The sequence below is a fragment of the Hydractinia symbiolongicarpus genome, chromosome 3, assembly GCF_029227915.1.
Source record: "Hydractinia symbiolongicarpus strain clone_291-10 chromosome 3, HSymV2.1, whole genome shotgun sequence".
Lineage (NCBI taxonomy): Eukaryota > Metazoa > Cnidaria > Hydrozoa > Anthoathecata > Hydractiniidae > Hydractinia > Hydractinia symbiolongicarpus.
This window is the reverse complement of record NC_079877.1, coordinates 8,674,357-8,684,226: the sequence shown is the minus strand read 5'-3', so window position 1 is coordinate 8,684,226 and position 9,870 is coordinate 8,674,357. Positions and strand designations below refer to the sequence as shown.

General features: G+C 47.1%; 44 non-coding genes across 44 annotated transcripts; 7 read left to right on the top strand and 37 right to left on the bottom strand.

Moving 5' to 3' along the window:
- Window positions 1–80: 80 nt before the first annotated feature.
- Window positions 81–153, bottom strand: Trnak-uuu (transfer RNA lysine (anticodon UUU)). The gene has a single exon. It is a non-coding gene; the product is annotated as a tRNA-Lys (tRNA).
- A 73-nt stretch (window positions 154–226) lies between these two features.
- Trnad-guc (transfer RNA aspartic acid (anticodon GUC)) lies at window positions 227–298 on the bottom strand. The gene has a single exon. It is a non-coding gene; the product is annotated as a tRNA-Asp (tRNA).
- Window positions 299–557: 259 nt separating this feature from the next.
- Trnaa-ugc (transfer RNA alanine (anticodon UGC)) lies at window positions 558–630 on the bottom strand. The gene has a single exon. It is a non-coding gene; the product is annotated as a tRNA-Ala (tRNA).
- Window positions 631–883: 253 nt separating this feature from the next.
- Window positions 884–977, top strand: Trnay-gua (transfer RNA tyrosine (anticodon GUA)). Its single transcript has 2 exons — window positions 884–920; window positions 942–977. It is a non-coding gene; the product is annotated as a tRNA-Tyr (tRNA).
- Window positions 978–1,018: 41 nt separating this feature from the next.
- Window positions 1,019–1,134, bottom strand: Trnal-caa (transfer RNA leucine (anticodon CAA)). The gene is made up of 2 exons: window positions 1,097–1,134; window positions 1,019–1,064 (listed from the first exon to the last, which is right to left on the bottom strand). It is a non-coding gene; the product is annotated as a tRNA-Leu (tRNA).
- A 68-nt stretch (window positions 1,135–1,202) lies between these two features.
- Trnaa-agc (transfer RNA alanine (anticodon AGC)) lies at window positions 1,203–1,275 on the bottom strand. The gene has a single exon. It is a non-coding gene; the product is annotated as a tRNA-Ala (tRNA).
- Window positions 1,276–1,382: 107 nt separating this feature from the next.
- On the bottom strand, window positions 1,383–1,455 carry Trnak-uuu (transfer RNA lysine (anticodon UUU)). Its single transcript has one exon. It is a non-coding gene; the product is annotated as a tRNA-Lys (tRNA).
- A 73-nt stretch (window positions 1,456–1,528) lies between these two features.
- Trnad-guc (transfer RNA aspartic acid (anticodon GUC)) lies at window positions 1,529–1,600 on the bottom strand. The gene has a single exon. It is a non-coding gene; the product is annotated as a tRNA-Asp (tRNA).
- Window positions 1,601–1,862: 262 nt separating this feature from the next.
- Trnaa-ugc (transfer RNA alanine (anticodon UGC)) lies at window positions 1,863–1,935 on the bottom strand. Its single transcript has one exon. It is a non-coding gene; the product is annotated as a tRNA-Ala (tRNA).
- Window positions 1,936–2,188: 253 nt separating this feature from the next.
- Window positions 2,189–2,282, top strand: Trnay-gua (transfer RNA tyrosine (anticodon GUA)). The gene is made up of 2 exons: window positions 2,189–2,225; window positions 2,247–2,282. It is a non-coding gene; the product is annotated as a tRNA-Tyr (tRNA).
- A 41-nt stretch (window positions 2,283–2,323) lies between these two features.
- Trnal-caa (transfer RNA leucine (anticodon CAA)) lies at window positions 2,324–2,439 on the bottom strand. The gene is made up of 2 exons: window positions 2,402–2,439; window positions 2,324–2,369 (listed from the first exon to the last, which is right to left on the bottom strand). It is a non-coding gene; the product is annotated as a tRNA-Leu (tRNA).
- Window positions 2,440–2,507: 68 nt separating this feature from the next.
- On the bottom strand, window positions 2,508–2,580 carry Trnaa-agc (transfer RNA alanine (anticodon AGC)). The gene has a single exon. It is a non-coding gene; the product is annotated as a tRNA-Ala (tRNA).
- Window positions 2,581–2,687: 107 nt separating this feature from the next.
- On the bottom strand, window positions 2,688–2,760 carry Trnak-uuu (transfer RNA lysine (anticodon UUU)). Its single transcript has one exon. It is a non-coding gene; the product is annotated as a tRNA-Lys (tRNA).
- A 73-nt stretch (window positions 2,761–2,833) lies between these two features.
- On the bottom strand, window positions 2,834–2,905 carry Trnad-guc (transfer RNA aspartic acid (anticodon GUC)). The gene has a single exon. It is a non-coding gene; the product is annotated as a tRNA-Asp (tRNA).
- Window positions 2,906–3,164: 259 nt separating this feature from the next.
- Trnaa-ugc (transfer RNA alanine (anticodon UGC)) lies at window positions 3,165–3,237 on the bottom strand. Its single transcript has one exon. It is a non-coding gene; the product is annotated as a tRNA-Ala (tRNA).
- A 253-nt stretch (window positions 3,238–3,490) lies between these two features.
- On the top strand, window positions 3,491–3,584 carry Trnay-gua (transfer RNA tyrosine (anticodon GUA)). Its single transcript has 2 exons — window positions 3,491–3,527; window positions 3,549–3,584. It is a non-coding gene; the product is annotated as a tRNA-Tyr (tRNA).
- A 41-nt stretch (window positions 3,585–3,625) lies between these two features.
- Window positions 3,626–3,741, bottom strand: Trnal-caa (transfer RNA leucine (anticodon CAA)). The gene is made up of 2 exons: window positions 3,704–3,741; window positions 3,626–3,671 (listed from the first exon to the last, which is right to left on the bottom strand). It is a non-coding gene; the product is annotated as a tRNA-Leu (tRNA).
- Window positions 3,742–3,809: 68 nt separating this feature from the next.
- Trnaa-agc (transfer RNA alanine (anticodon AGC)) lies at window positions 3,810–3,882 on the bottom strand. The gene has a single exon. It is a non-coding gene; the product is annotated as a tRNA-Ala (tRNA).
- A 107-nt stretch (window positions 3,883–3,989) lies between these two features.
- Window positions 3,990–4,062, bottom strand: Trnak-uuu (transfer RNA lysine (anticodon UUU)). The gene has a single exon. It is a non-coding gene; the product is annotated as a tRNA-Lys (tRNA).
- Window positions 4,063–4,135: 73 nt separating this feature from the next.
- Window positions 4,136–4,207, bottom strand: Trnad-guc (transfer RNA aspartic acid (anticodon GUC)). The gene has a single exon. It is a non-coding gene; the product is annotated as a tRNA-Asp (tRNA).
- Window positions 4,208–4,466: 259 nt separating this feature from the next.
- On the bottom strand, window positions 4,467–4,539 carry Trnaa-ugc (transfer RNA alanine (anticodon UGC)). The gene has a single exon. It is a non-coding gene; the product is annotated as a tRNA-Ala (tRNA).
- Window positions 4,540–4,792: 253 nt separating this feature from the next.
- Trnay-gua (transfer RNA tyrosine (anticodon GUA)) lies at window positions 4,793–4,886 on the top strand. The gene is made up of 2 exons: window positions 4,793–4,829; window positions 4,851–4,886. It is a non-coding gene; the product is annotated as a tRNA-Tyr (tRNA).
- A 41-nt stretch (window positions 4,887–4,927) lies between these two features.
- Window positions 4,928–5,043, bottom strand: Trnal-caa (transfer RNA leucine (anticodon CAA)). The gene is made up of 2 exons: window positions 5,006–5,043; window positions 4,928–4,973 (listed from the first exon to the last, which is right to left on the bottom strand). It is a non-coding gene; the product is annotated as a tRNA-Leu (tRNA).
- A 68-nt stretch (window positions 5,044–5,111) lies between these two features.
- Trnaa-agc (transfer RNA alanine (anticodon AGC)) lies at window positions 5,112–5,184 on the bottom strand. Its single transcript has one exon. It is a non-coding gene; the product is annotated as a tRNA-Ala (tRNA).
- A 107-nt stretch (window positions 5,185–5,291) lies between these two features.
- Window positions 5,292–5,364, bottom strand: Trnak-uuu (transfer RNA lysine (anticodon UUU)). The gene has a single exon. It is a non-coding gene; the product is annotated as a tRNA-Lys (tRNA).
- Window positions 5,365–5,437: 73 nt separating this feature from the next.
- Trnad-guc (transfer RNA aspartic acid (anticodon GUC)) lies at window positions 5,438–5,509 on the bottom strand. The gene has a single exon. It is a non-coding gene; the product is annotated as a tRNA-Asp (tRNA).
- A 259-nt stretch (window positions 5,510–5,768) lies between these two features.
- Window positions 5,769–5,841, bottom strand: Trnaa-ugc (transfer RNA alanine (anticodon UGC)). The gene has a single exon. It is a non-coding gene; the product is annotated as a tRNA-Ala (tRNA).
- A 253-nt stretch (window positions 5,842–6,094) lies between these two features.
- Window positions 6,095–6,188, top strand: Trnay-gua (transfer RNA tyrosine (anticodon GUA)). Its single transcript has 2 exons — window positions 6,095–6,131; window positions 6,153–6,188. It is a non-coding gene; the product is annotated as a tRNA-Tyr (tRNA).
- Window positions 6,189–6,229: 41 nt separating this feature from the next.
- Window positions 6,230–6,345, bottom strand: Trnal-caa (transfer RNA leucine (anticodon CAA)). Its single transcript has 2 exons — window positions 6,308–6,345; window positions 6,230–6,275 (listed from the first exon to the last, which is right to left on the bottom strand). It is a non-coding gene; the product is annotated as a tRNA-Leu (tRNA).
- Window positions 6,346–6,413: 68 nt separating this feature from the next.
- Window positions 6,414–6,486, bottom strand: Trnaa-agc (transfer RNA alanine (anticodon AGC)). Its single transcript has one exon. It is a non-coding gene; the product is annotated as a tRNA-Ala (tRNA).
- A 107-nt stretch (window positions 6,487–6,593) lies between these two features.
- Trnak-uuu (transfer RNA lysine (anticodon UUU)) lies at window positions 6,594–6,666 on the bottom strand. Its single transcript has one exon. It is a non-coding gene; the product is annotated as a tRNA-Lys (tRNA).
- Window positions 6,667–7,073: 407 nt separating this feature from the next.
- Trnaa-ugc (transfer RNA alanine (anticodon UGC)) lies at window positions 7,074–7,146 on the bottom strand. Its single transcript has one exon. It is a non-coding gene; the product is annotated as a tRNA-Ala (tRNA).
- Window positions 7,147–7,399: 253 nt separating this feature from the next.
- On the top strand, window positions 7,400–7,493 carry Trnay-gua (transfer RNA tyrosine (anticodon GUA)). Its single transcript has 2 exons — window positions 7,400–7,436; window positions 7,458–7,493. It is a non-coding gene; the product is annotated as a tRNA-Tyr (tRNA).
- A 41-nt stretch (window positions 7,494–7,534) lies between these two features.
- Trnal-caa (transfer RNA leucine (anticodon CAA)) lies at window positions 7,535–7,650 on the bottom strand. Its single transcript has 2 exons — window positions 7,613–7,650; window positions 7,535–7,580 (listed from the first exon to the last, which is right to left on the bottom strand). It is a non-coding gene; the product is annotated as a tRNA-Leu (tRNA).
- Window positions 7,651–7,718: 68 nt separating this feature from the next.
- Trnaa-agc (transfer RNA alanine (anticodon AGC)) lies at window positions 7,719–7,791 on the bottom strand. The gene has a single exon. It is a non-coding gene; the product is annotated as a tRNA-Ala (tRNA).
- Window positions 7,792–7,898: 107 nt separating this feature from the next.
- On the bottom strand, window positions 7,899–7,971 carry Trnak-uuu (transfer RNA lysine (anticodon UUU)). The gene has a single exon. It is a non-coding gene; the product is annotated as a tRNA-Lys (tRNA).
- Window positions 7,972–8,044: 73 nt separating this feature from the next.
- Window positions 8,045–8,116, bottom strand: Trnad-guc (transfer RNA aspartic acid (anticodon GUC)). Its single transcript has one exon. It is a non-coding gene; the product is annotated as a tRNA-Asp (tRNA).
- A 265-nt stretch (window positions 8,117–8,381) lies between these two features.
- On the bottom strand, window positions 8,382–8,454 carry Trnaa-ugc (transfer RNA alanine (anticodon UGC)). Its single transcript has one exon. It is a non-coding gene; the product is annotated as a tRNA-Ala (tRNA).
- A 253-nt stretch (window positions 8,455–8,707) lies between these two features.
- Trnay-gua (transfer RNA tyrosine (anticodon GUA)) lies at window positions 8,708–8,801 on the top strand. The gene is made up of 2 exons: window positions 8,708–8,744; window positions 8,766–8,801. It is a non-coding gene; the product is annotated as a tRNA-Tyr (tRNA).
- Window positions 8,802–8,842: 41 nt separating this feature from the next.
- Trnal-caa (transfer RNA leucine (anticodon CAA)) lies at window positions 8,843–8,958 on the bottom strand. Its single transcript has 2 exons — window positions 8,921–8,958; window positions 8,843–8,888 (listed from the first exon to the last, which is right to left on the bottom strand). It is a non-coding gene; the product is annotated as a tRNA-Leu (tRNA).
- Window positions 8,959–9,026: 68 nt separating this feature from the next.
- On the bottom strand, window positions 9,027–9,099 carry Trnaa-agc (transfer RNA alanine (anticodon AGC)). The gene has a single exon. It is a non-coding gene; the product is annotated as a tRNA-Ala (tRNA).
- Window positions 9,100–9,206: 107 nt separating this feature from the next.
- Trnak-uuu (transfer RNA lysine (anticodon UUU)) lies at window positions 9,207–9,279 on the bottom strand. The gene has a single exon. It is a non-coding gene; the product is annotated as a tRNA-Lys (tRNA).
- A 73-nt stretch (window positions 9,280–9,352) lies between these two features.
- On the bottom strand, window positions 9,353–9,424 carry Trnad-guc (transfer RNA aspartic acid (anticodon GUC)). The gene has a single exon. It is a non-coding gene; the product is annotated as a tRNA-Asp (tRNA).
- A 259-nt stretch (window positions 9,425–9,683) lies between these two features.
- Trnaa-ugc (transfer RNA alanine (anticodon UGC)) lies at window positions 9,684–9,756 on the bottom strand. Its single transcript has one exon. It is a non-coding gene; the product is annotated as a tRNA-Ala (tRNA).
- Window positions 9,757–9,870: the final 114 nt, after the last annotated feature.

Below are 9,870 nucleotides of genomic sequence, written 5' to 3'. Positions count from 1 at the left end.
CGCAAATGTTACGTTATTCATCCTCTTGCGACAAGACATTGTGGTGAAAGTTAGTTCACCATCGTACCAAATAATTGTTACGCCCGATGAGGGACTCGAACCCGCGACCCTCAGATTAAAAGTCTGATGCTCTACCGACTGAGCTAACCGGGCGTAAATCTGTATTCCCGGACAGTCCCGCGAACGCTACTGACGTGAAACGAAACATTGACAAGATAAAAAGAACCTCCCCGGCGGGGAATCGAACCCCGGTCTCCCGCGTGACAGGCGGGGATACTTACCACTATACTACCGAGGACGAGTTCATATTTAAATAAAATGTTCGCGATGGCGTCAATGCCCGAATGCCACACGGTCGATCATGTTAAAAGCTGAAACTGTGTATACTGTCAATGCGAAATTAAACAGCAAGAAATGCTCTAGACATATGCAGCGCGGTTTAGTATTATTATTATTATTATTAATACCAGGTAATCTTAGGAGCATCATAAATCCTCTTATGACCATTGGCAACTACTGAAATTAGTATAAAAATAAATAAATTAAAAACATCGTCTTGGAGGATCCGGGCATCGATCCCGGTACCTCTCGCATGCAAAGCGAGCGCTCTACCATGTGAGCTAATCCCCCTGGAAATGGTAAAAAGGTCATAGTTCGAGTGCTGTTCGCAATACTAAACTACACCTTACATCAGACACATTTCAGCTTACCTACCTTCAGCAGAGTGGCGCAGAGGAAGCGTGCTGGGCCCATAACCCAGAGGTCGGTGGATCGAAACCACCCTCTGCTACGTGCGAGCTATCGCATCATTTTAAAAACCACGTCATACTACAAACGTGACATGACCTGCATAGTCCTGCACAAGAACTGTACGATGCTACATCCACCGATAGCTCAGTTGGTAGAGCGGAGGACTGTAGACGAACTTATACCACTCAGGCATCCTTAGGTCGCTGGTTCAAATCCGGCTCGGTGGACTTGCATTTTAGGCCTAAAATTTTGTGTGGCAGGGAAAAGTTGTCGGAAGTGGGATTCGAACCCGCGCCCTCATTCGAGGACCAGAACTCTCCACGCGATGAGTGGAAGAACATTTTGTCTTGAGTCTGGCGCCTTAGACCGCTCGGCCATCCCGACATGACACGAACGCTGCTGCAAATTGCTCTGCGCAAATTTCATTTATTTTACGCCTATGGAAAAGGCATTGGAGAACCCGGGCATCGATCCCGGTACCTCTCGCATGCTAAGCGAGCGCTCTACCATCTGAGCTAGTTCCCCATCAAGTTTGCTTCGCCTTTGCCACTCCGCAAATGTTACGTTATTCATCCTCTTTCGACAAGACATTGTGGTGAAAGTTAGTTCACCATCGTACCAAATAATTGTTACGCCCGATGAGGGACTCGAACCCGCGACCCTCAGATTAAAAGTCTGATGCTCTACCGACTGAGCTAACCGGGCGTAAATCTGTATTCTCGGACAGTCCCGCGAACGCTACTGACGTGAAACGAAACATTGACAAGATAAAAAGAACCTCCCCGGCGGGGAATCGAACCCCGGTCTCCCGCGTGACAGGCGGGGATACTTACCACTATACTACCGAGGACGAGTTCATATTTAAATAATATGTTCGCGATGGCGTCAATGCCCGAATGCCACACGGTCGATCATGTTAAAAGCTGAAACTGTGTATACTGTCAATGCGAAATTAAACAGCAAGAAATGCTCTAGACATATGCAGCGCGGTTTAGTATTATTATTATTATTATTATTAATACCAGGTAATCTTAGGAGCATCATAAATCCTCTTATGACCATTGGCAACTACTGAAATTAGTATAAAAATAAATAAATTAAAAACATCGTCTTGGAGGATCCGGGCATCGATCCCGGTACCTCTCGCATGCAAAGCGAGCGCTCTACCATGTGAGCTAATCCCCCTGGAAATGGTAAAAAGGTCATAGTTCGAGTGCTGTTCGCAATACTAAACTACACCTTACATCAGACACATTTCAGCTTACCTACCTTCAGCAGAGTGGCGCAGAGGAAGCGTGCTGGGCCCATAACCCAGAGGTCGGTGGATCGAAACCACCCTCTGCTACGTGCGAGCTATCGCATCATTTTAAAAACCACGTCATACTACAAACGTGACATGACCTGCATAGTCCTGCACAAGAACTGTACGATGCTACATCCACCGATAGCTCAGTTGGTAGAGCGGAGGACTGTAGACGAACTTATACTACTCAGGCATCCTTAGGTCGCTGGTTCAAATCCGGCTCGGTGGACTTGCATTTTAGGCCTAAAATTTTGTGTGGCAGGGAAAAGTTGTCGGAAGTGGGATTCGAACCCACGCCCTCATTCGAGGACCAGAATTCTCCACGCAATGAGTGGAAGAACATTTTGTCTTGAGTCTGGCGCCTTAGACCGCTCGGCCATCCCGACATGACACGAACGCTGCTGCAAATTGCTCTGCGCAAATTTCATTTATTTTACGCCTATGGAAAAGGCATTGGAGAACCCGGGCATCGATCCCGGTACCTCTCGCATGCTAAGCGAGCGCTCTACCATCTGAGCTAGTTCCCCATCAAGTTTGCTTCGCCTTTGCCACTCCGCAAATGTTACGTTATTCATCCTCTTTCGACAAGACATTGTGGTGAAAGTTAGTTCACCATCGTACCAAATAATTGTTACGCCCGATGAGGGACTCGAACCTGCGACCCTCAGATTAAAAGTCTGATGCTCTACCGACTGAGCTAACCGGGCGTAAATCTGTATTCCCGGACAGTCCCGCGAACGCTACTGACGTGAAACGAAACATTGACAAGATAAAAAGAACCTCCCCGGCGGGGAATCGAACCCCGGTCTCCCGCGTGACAGGCGGGGATACTTACCACTATACTACCGAGGACGAGTTCATATTTAAATAATATGTTCGCGATGGCGTCAATGCCCGAATGCCACACGGTCGATCATGTTAAAAGCTGAAACTGTGTATACTGTCAATGCGAAATTAAACAGCAAGAAATGCTCTAGACATATGCAGCGCAATTTAGTATTATTATTATTATTATTAATACCAGGTAATCTTAGGAGCATCATAAATCCTCTTATGACCATTGGCAACTACTGAAATTAGTATAAAAATAAATAAATTAAAAACATCGTCTTGGAGGATCCGGGCATCGATCCCGGTACCTCTCGCATGCAAAGCGAGCGCTCTACCATGTGAGCTAATCCCCCTGGAAATGGTAAAAAGGTCATAGTTCGAGTGCTGTTTGCAATACTAAACTACACCTTACATCAGACACATTTCAGCTTACCTACCTTCAGCAGAGTGGCGCAGAGGAAGCGTGCTGGGCCCATAACCCAGAGGTCGGTGGATCGAAACCACCCTCTGCTACGTGCGAGCTATCGCATCATTTTAAAAACCACGTCATACTACAAACGTGACATGACCTGCATAGTCCTGCACAAGAACTGTACGATGCTACATCCACCGATAGCTCAGTTGGTAGAGCGGAGGACTGTAGACGAACTTATACCACTCAGGCATCCTTAGGTCGCTGGTTCAAATCCGGCTCGGTGGACTTGCATTTTAGGCCTAAAATTTTGTGTGGCAGGGAAAAGTTGTCGGAAGTGGGATTCGAACCCACGCCCTCATTCGAGGACCAGAATTCTCCACGCGATGAGTGGAAGAACATTTTGTCTTGAGTCTGGCGCCTTAGACCGCTCGGCCATCCCGACATGACACGAACGCTGCTGCAAATTGCTCTGCGCAAATTTCATTTATTTTACGCCTATGGAAAAGGCATTGGAGAACCCGGGCATCGATCCCGGTACCTCTCGCATGCTAAGCGAGCGCTCTACCATCTGAGCTAGTTCCCCATCAAGTTTGCTTCGCCTTTGCCACTCCGCAAATGTTACGTTATTCATCCTCTTTCGACAAGACATTGTGGTGAAAGTTAGTTCACCATCGTACCAAATAATTGTTACGCCCGATGAGGGACTCGAACCCGCGACCCTCAGATTAAAAGTCTGATGCTCTACCGACTGAGCTAACCGGGCGTAAATCTGTATTCCCGGACAGTCCTGCGAACGCTACTGACGTGAAACGAAACATTGACAAGATAAAAAGAACCTCCCCGGCGGGGAATCGAACCCCGGTCTCCCGCGTGACAGGCGGGGATACTTACCACTATACTACCGAGGACGAGTTCATATTTAAATAATATGTTCGCGATGGCGTCAATGCCCGAATGCCACACGGTCGATCATGTTAAAAGCTGAAACTGTGTATACTGTCAATGCGAAATTAAACAGCAAGAAATGCTCTAGACATATGTAGCGCGGTTTAGTATTATTATTATTATTATTAATACCAGGTAATCTTAGGAGCATCATAAATCCTCTTATGACCATTGGCAACTACTGAAATTAGTATAAAAATAAATAAATTAAAAACATCGTCTTGGAGGATCCGGGCATCGATCCCGGTACCTCTCGCATGCAAAGCGAGCGCTCTACCATGTGAGCTAATCCCCCTGGAAATGGTAAAAAGGTCATAGTTCGAGTGCTGTTCGCAATACTAAACTACACCTTACATCAGACACATTTCAGCTTACCTACCTTCAGCAGAGTGGCGCAGAGGAAGCGTGCTGGGCCCATAACCCAGAGGTCGGTGGATCGAAACCACCCTCTGCTACGTGCGAGCTATCGCATCATTTTAAAAACCACGTCATACTACAAACGTGACATGACCTGCATAGTCCTGCACAAGAACTGTACGATGCTACATCCACCGATAGCTCAGTTGGTAGAGCGGAGGACTGTAGACGAACTTATACCACTCAGGCATCCTTAGGTCGCTGGTTCAAATCCGGCTCGGTGGACTTGCATTTTAGGCCTAAAATTTTGTGTGGCAGGGAAAAGTTGTCGGAAGTGGGATTCGAACCCACGCCCTCATTCGAGGACCAGAATTCTCCACGCGATGAGTGGAAGAACATTTTGTCTTGAGTCTGGCGCCTTAGACCGCTCGGCCATCCCGACATGACACGAACGCTGCTGCAAATTGCTCTGCGCAAATTTCATTTATTTTACGCCTATGGAAAAGGCATTGGAGAACCCGGGCATCGATCCCGGTACCTCTCGCATGCTAAGCGAGCGCTCTACCATCTGAGCTAGTTCCCCATCAAGTTTGCTTCGCCTTTGCCACTCCGCAAATGTTACGTTATTCATCCTCTTTCGACAAGACATTGTGGTGAAAGTTAGTTCACCATCGTACCAAATAATTGTTACGCCCGATGAGGGACTCGAACCCGCGACCCTCAGATTAAAAGTCTGATGCTCTACCGACTGAGCTAACCGGGCGTAAATCTGTATTCCCGGACAGTCCCGCGAACGCTACTGACGTGAAACGAAACATTGACAAGATAAAAAGAACCTCCCCGGCGGGGAATCGATCCCCGGTCTCCCGCGTGACAGGCGGGGATACTTACCACTATACTACCGAGGACGAGTTCATATTTAAATAATATGTTCGCGATGGCGTCAATGCCCGAATGCCACACGGTCGATCATGTTAAAAGCTGAAACTGTGTATACTGTCAATGCGAAATTAAACAGCAAGAAATGCTCTAGACATATGCAGCGCGGTTTAGTATTATTATTATTATTATTAATACCAGGTAATCTTAGGAGCATCATAAATCCTCTTATGACCATTGGCAACTACTGAAATTAGTATAAAAATAAATAAATTAAAAACATCGTCTTGGAGGATCCGGGCATCGATCCCGGTACCTCTCGCATGCAAAGCGAGCGCTCTACCATGTGAGCTAATCCCCCTGGAAATGGTAAAAAGGTCATAGTTCGAGTGCTGTTCGCAATACTAAACTACACCTTACATCAGACACATTTCAGCTTACCTACCTTCAGCAGAGTGGCGCAGAGGAAGCGTGCTGGGCCCATAACCCAGAGGTCGGTGGATCGAAACCACCCTCTGCTACGTGCGAGCTATCGCATCATTTTAAAAACCACGTCATACTACAAACGTGACATGACCTGCATAGTCCTGCACAAGAACTGTACGATGCTACATCCACCGATAGCTCAGTTGGTAGAGCGGAGGACTGTAGACGAACTTATACCACTCAGGCATCCTTAGGTCGCTGGTTCAAATCCGGCTCGGTGGACTTGCATTTTAGGCCTAAAATTTTGTGTGGCAGGGAAAAGTTGTCGGAAGTGGGATTCGAACCCACGCCCTCATTCGAGGACCAGAATTCTCCACGCGATGAGTGGAAGAACATTTTGTCTTGAGTCTGGCGCCTTAGACCGCTCGGCCATCCCGACATGACACGAACGCTGCTGCAAATTGCTCTGCGCAAATTTCATTTATTTTACGCCTATGGAAAAGGCATTGGAGAACCCGGGCATCGATCCCGGTACCTCTCGCCTGCTAAGCGAGCGCTCTACCATCTGAGCTAGTTCCCCATCAAGTTTGCTTCGCCTTTGCCACTCCGCAAATGTTACGTTATTCATCCTCTTTCGACAAGACATTGTGGTGAAAGTTAGTTCACCATCGTACCAAATAATTGTTACGCCCGATGAGGGACTCGAACCCGCGACCCTCAGATTAAAAGTCTGATGCTCTACCAACTGAGCTAACCGGGCGTAAATCTGTATTCCCGGACAGTCCCGCGAACGCTACTGACGTGAAACGAAACATTGACAAGATAAAAAGAACCTCCCCGGCGGGGAATCGAACCCCGGTCTCCCTCGTGACAGGCGGGGATACTAACCACTATACTACCGAGGACGAGTTCATATTTAAATAATATGTTCGCGATGGCGTCAATGCCCGAATGCCACACGGTCGATCATGTTAAAAGCTGAAACTGTGTATACTGTCAATGCGAAATTAAACAGCAAGAAATGCTCTAGACATATGCAGCGCGGTTTAGTATTATTATTATTATTATTATTAATACCAGGTAATCTTAGGAGCATCATAAATCCTCTTATGACCATTGGCAACTACTGAAATTAGTATAAAAATAAATAAATTAAAAACATCGTCTTGGAGGATCCGGGCATCGATCCCGGTACCTCTCGCATGCAAAGCGAGCGCTCTACCATGTGAGCTAATCCCCCTGGAAATGGTAAAAAGGTCATAGTTCGAGTGCTGTTCGCAATACTAAACTACACCTTACATCAGACACATTTCAGCTTACCTACCTTCAGCAGAGTGGCGCAGAGGAAGCGTGCTGGGCCCATAACCCAGAGGTCGGTGGATCGAAACCACCCTCTGCTACGTGCGAGCTATCGCATCATTTTAAAAACCACGTCATACTACAAACGTGACATGACCTGCATAGTCCTGCACAAGAACTGTACGATGCTACATGCACCGATAGCTCAGTTGGTAGAGCGGAGGACTGTAGACGAACTTATACCACTCAGGCATCCTTAGGTCGCTGGTTCAAATCCGGCTCGGTGGACTTGCATTTTAGGCCTAAAATTTTGTGTGGCAGGGAAAAGTTGTCGGAAGTGGGATTCGAACCCACGCCCTCATTCGAGGACCAGAATTCTCCACGCGATGAGTGGAAGAACATTTTGTCTTGAGTCTGGCGCCTTAGACCGCTCGGCCATCCCGACATGACACGAACGCTGCTGCAAATTGCTCTGCGCAAATTTCATTTATTTTACGCCTATGGAAAAGGCATTGGAGAACCCGGGCATCGATCCCGGTACCTCTCGCATGCTAAGCGAGCGCTCTACCATCTGAGCTAGTTCCCCATCAAGTTTGCTTCGCCTTTGCCACTCCGCAAATGTTACGTTATTCATCCTCTTTCGACAAGACATTGTGGTGAAAGTTAGTTCACCATCGTACCAAATAATTGTTACGCCCGATGAGGGACTCGAACCCGCGACCCTCAGATTAAAAGTCTGAAGCTCTACCGACTGAGCTAACCGGGCGTAAATCTGTATTCCCGGACAGTCCCGCGAACGCTACTGACGTGAAACGAAACATTGACAAGATAAAAAGAACCTCCCCGGCGGGGAATCGAACCCCGGTCTCCCGCGTGACAGGCGGGGATACTTACCACTATACTACCGAGGACGAGTTCATATTTAAATAATATGTTCACGATGGCGTCAATGCCCGAATGCCACACGGTCGATCATGTTAAAAGCTGAAACTGTGTATGCTGTCAATGCGAAATTAAACAGCAAGAAATGCTCTAGACATATGCAGCGCGGTTTAGTATTATTATTATTATTATTATTATTAATACCAGGTAATCTTAGGAGCATCATAAATCCTCTTATGACCATTGGCAACTACTGAAATTAGTATAAAAATAAATAATTTAAAAACATCGTCTTGGAGGATCCGGGCATCGATCCCGGTACCTCTCGCATGCAAAGCGAGCGCTCTACCATGTGAGCTAATCCCCCTGGAAATGGTAAAAAGGTCATAGTTCGAGTGCTGTTCGCAATACTAAACTACACCTTACATCAGACACATTTCAGCTTACCTACCTTCAGCAGAGTGGCGCAGAGGAAGCGTGCTGGGCCCATAACCCAGAGGTCGGTGGATCGAAACCACCCTCTGCTACGTGCGAGCTATCGCATCATTTTAAAAACCACGTCATACTACAAACGTGACATGACCTGCATAGTCCTGCACAAGAACTGTACGATGCTACATCCACCGATAGCTCAGTTGGTAGAGCGGAGGACTGTAGACGAACTTATACCACTCAGGCATCCTTAGGTCGCTGGTTCAAATCCGGCTCGGTGGACTTGCATTTTAGGCCTAAAATTTTGTGTGGCAGGGAAAAGTTGTCGGAAGTGGGATTCGAACCCACGCCCTCATTCGAGGACCAGAATTCTCCACGCGATGAGTGGAAGAACATTTTGTCTTGAGTCTGGCGCCTTAGACCGCTCGGCCATCCCGACATGACACGAACGCTGCTGCAAATTGCTCTGCGCAAATTTCATTTATTTTACGCCTATGGAAAAGGCATTGGAGAACCCGGGCATCGATCCCGGTACCTCTCGCATGCTAAGCGAGCGCTCTACCATCTGAGCTAGTTCCCCATCAAGTTTGCTTCGCCTTTGCCACTCCGCAAATGTTACGTTATTCATCCTCTTTCGACAAGACATTGTGGTGAAAGTTAGTTCACCATCGTACCAAATAATTGTTACGCCCGATGAGGGACTCGAACCCGCGACCCTCAGATTAAAAGTCTGATGCTCTACCGACTGAGCTAACCGGGCGTAAATCTGTATTCCCGGACAGTCCCGCGAACGCTACTGACGTTAAACGAAACATTGACAAGATAAAAAGAACCTCCCCGGCGGGGAATCGAACCCCGGTCTCCCGCGTGACAGGCGGGGATACTTACCACTATACTACCGAGGACGAGTTCATATTTAAATAATATGTTCGCGATGGCGTCAATGCCAGAATGCCACACGGTCGATCATGTTAAAAGCTGAAACTGTGTATGCTGTCAATGCGAAATTAAACAGCAAGAAATGCTCTAGACATATGCAGCGCGGTTTAGTATTATTATTATTATTATTAATACCAGGTAATCTTAGGAGCATCATAAATCCTCTTATGACCATTGGCAACTACTGAAATTAGTATAAAAATAAATAAATTAAAAACATCGTCTTGGAGGATCCGGGCATCGATCCCGGTACCTCTCGCATGCAAAGCGAGCGCTCTACCATGTGAGCTAATCCCCCTGGAAATGGTAAAAAGGTCATAGTTCGAGTGCTGTTCGCAATACTAAACTACACCTTACATCAGACACATTTCAGCTTACCTACCTTCAGCAGAGTGGCGCAGAGGAAGCGTGC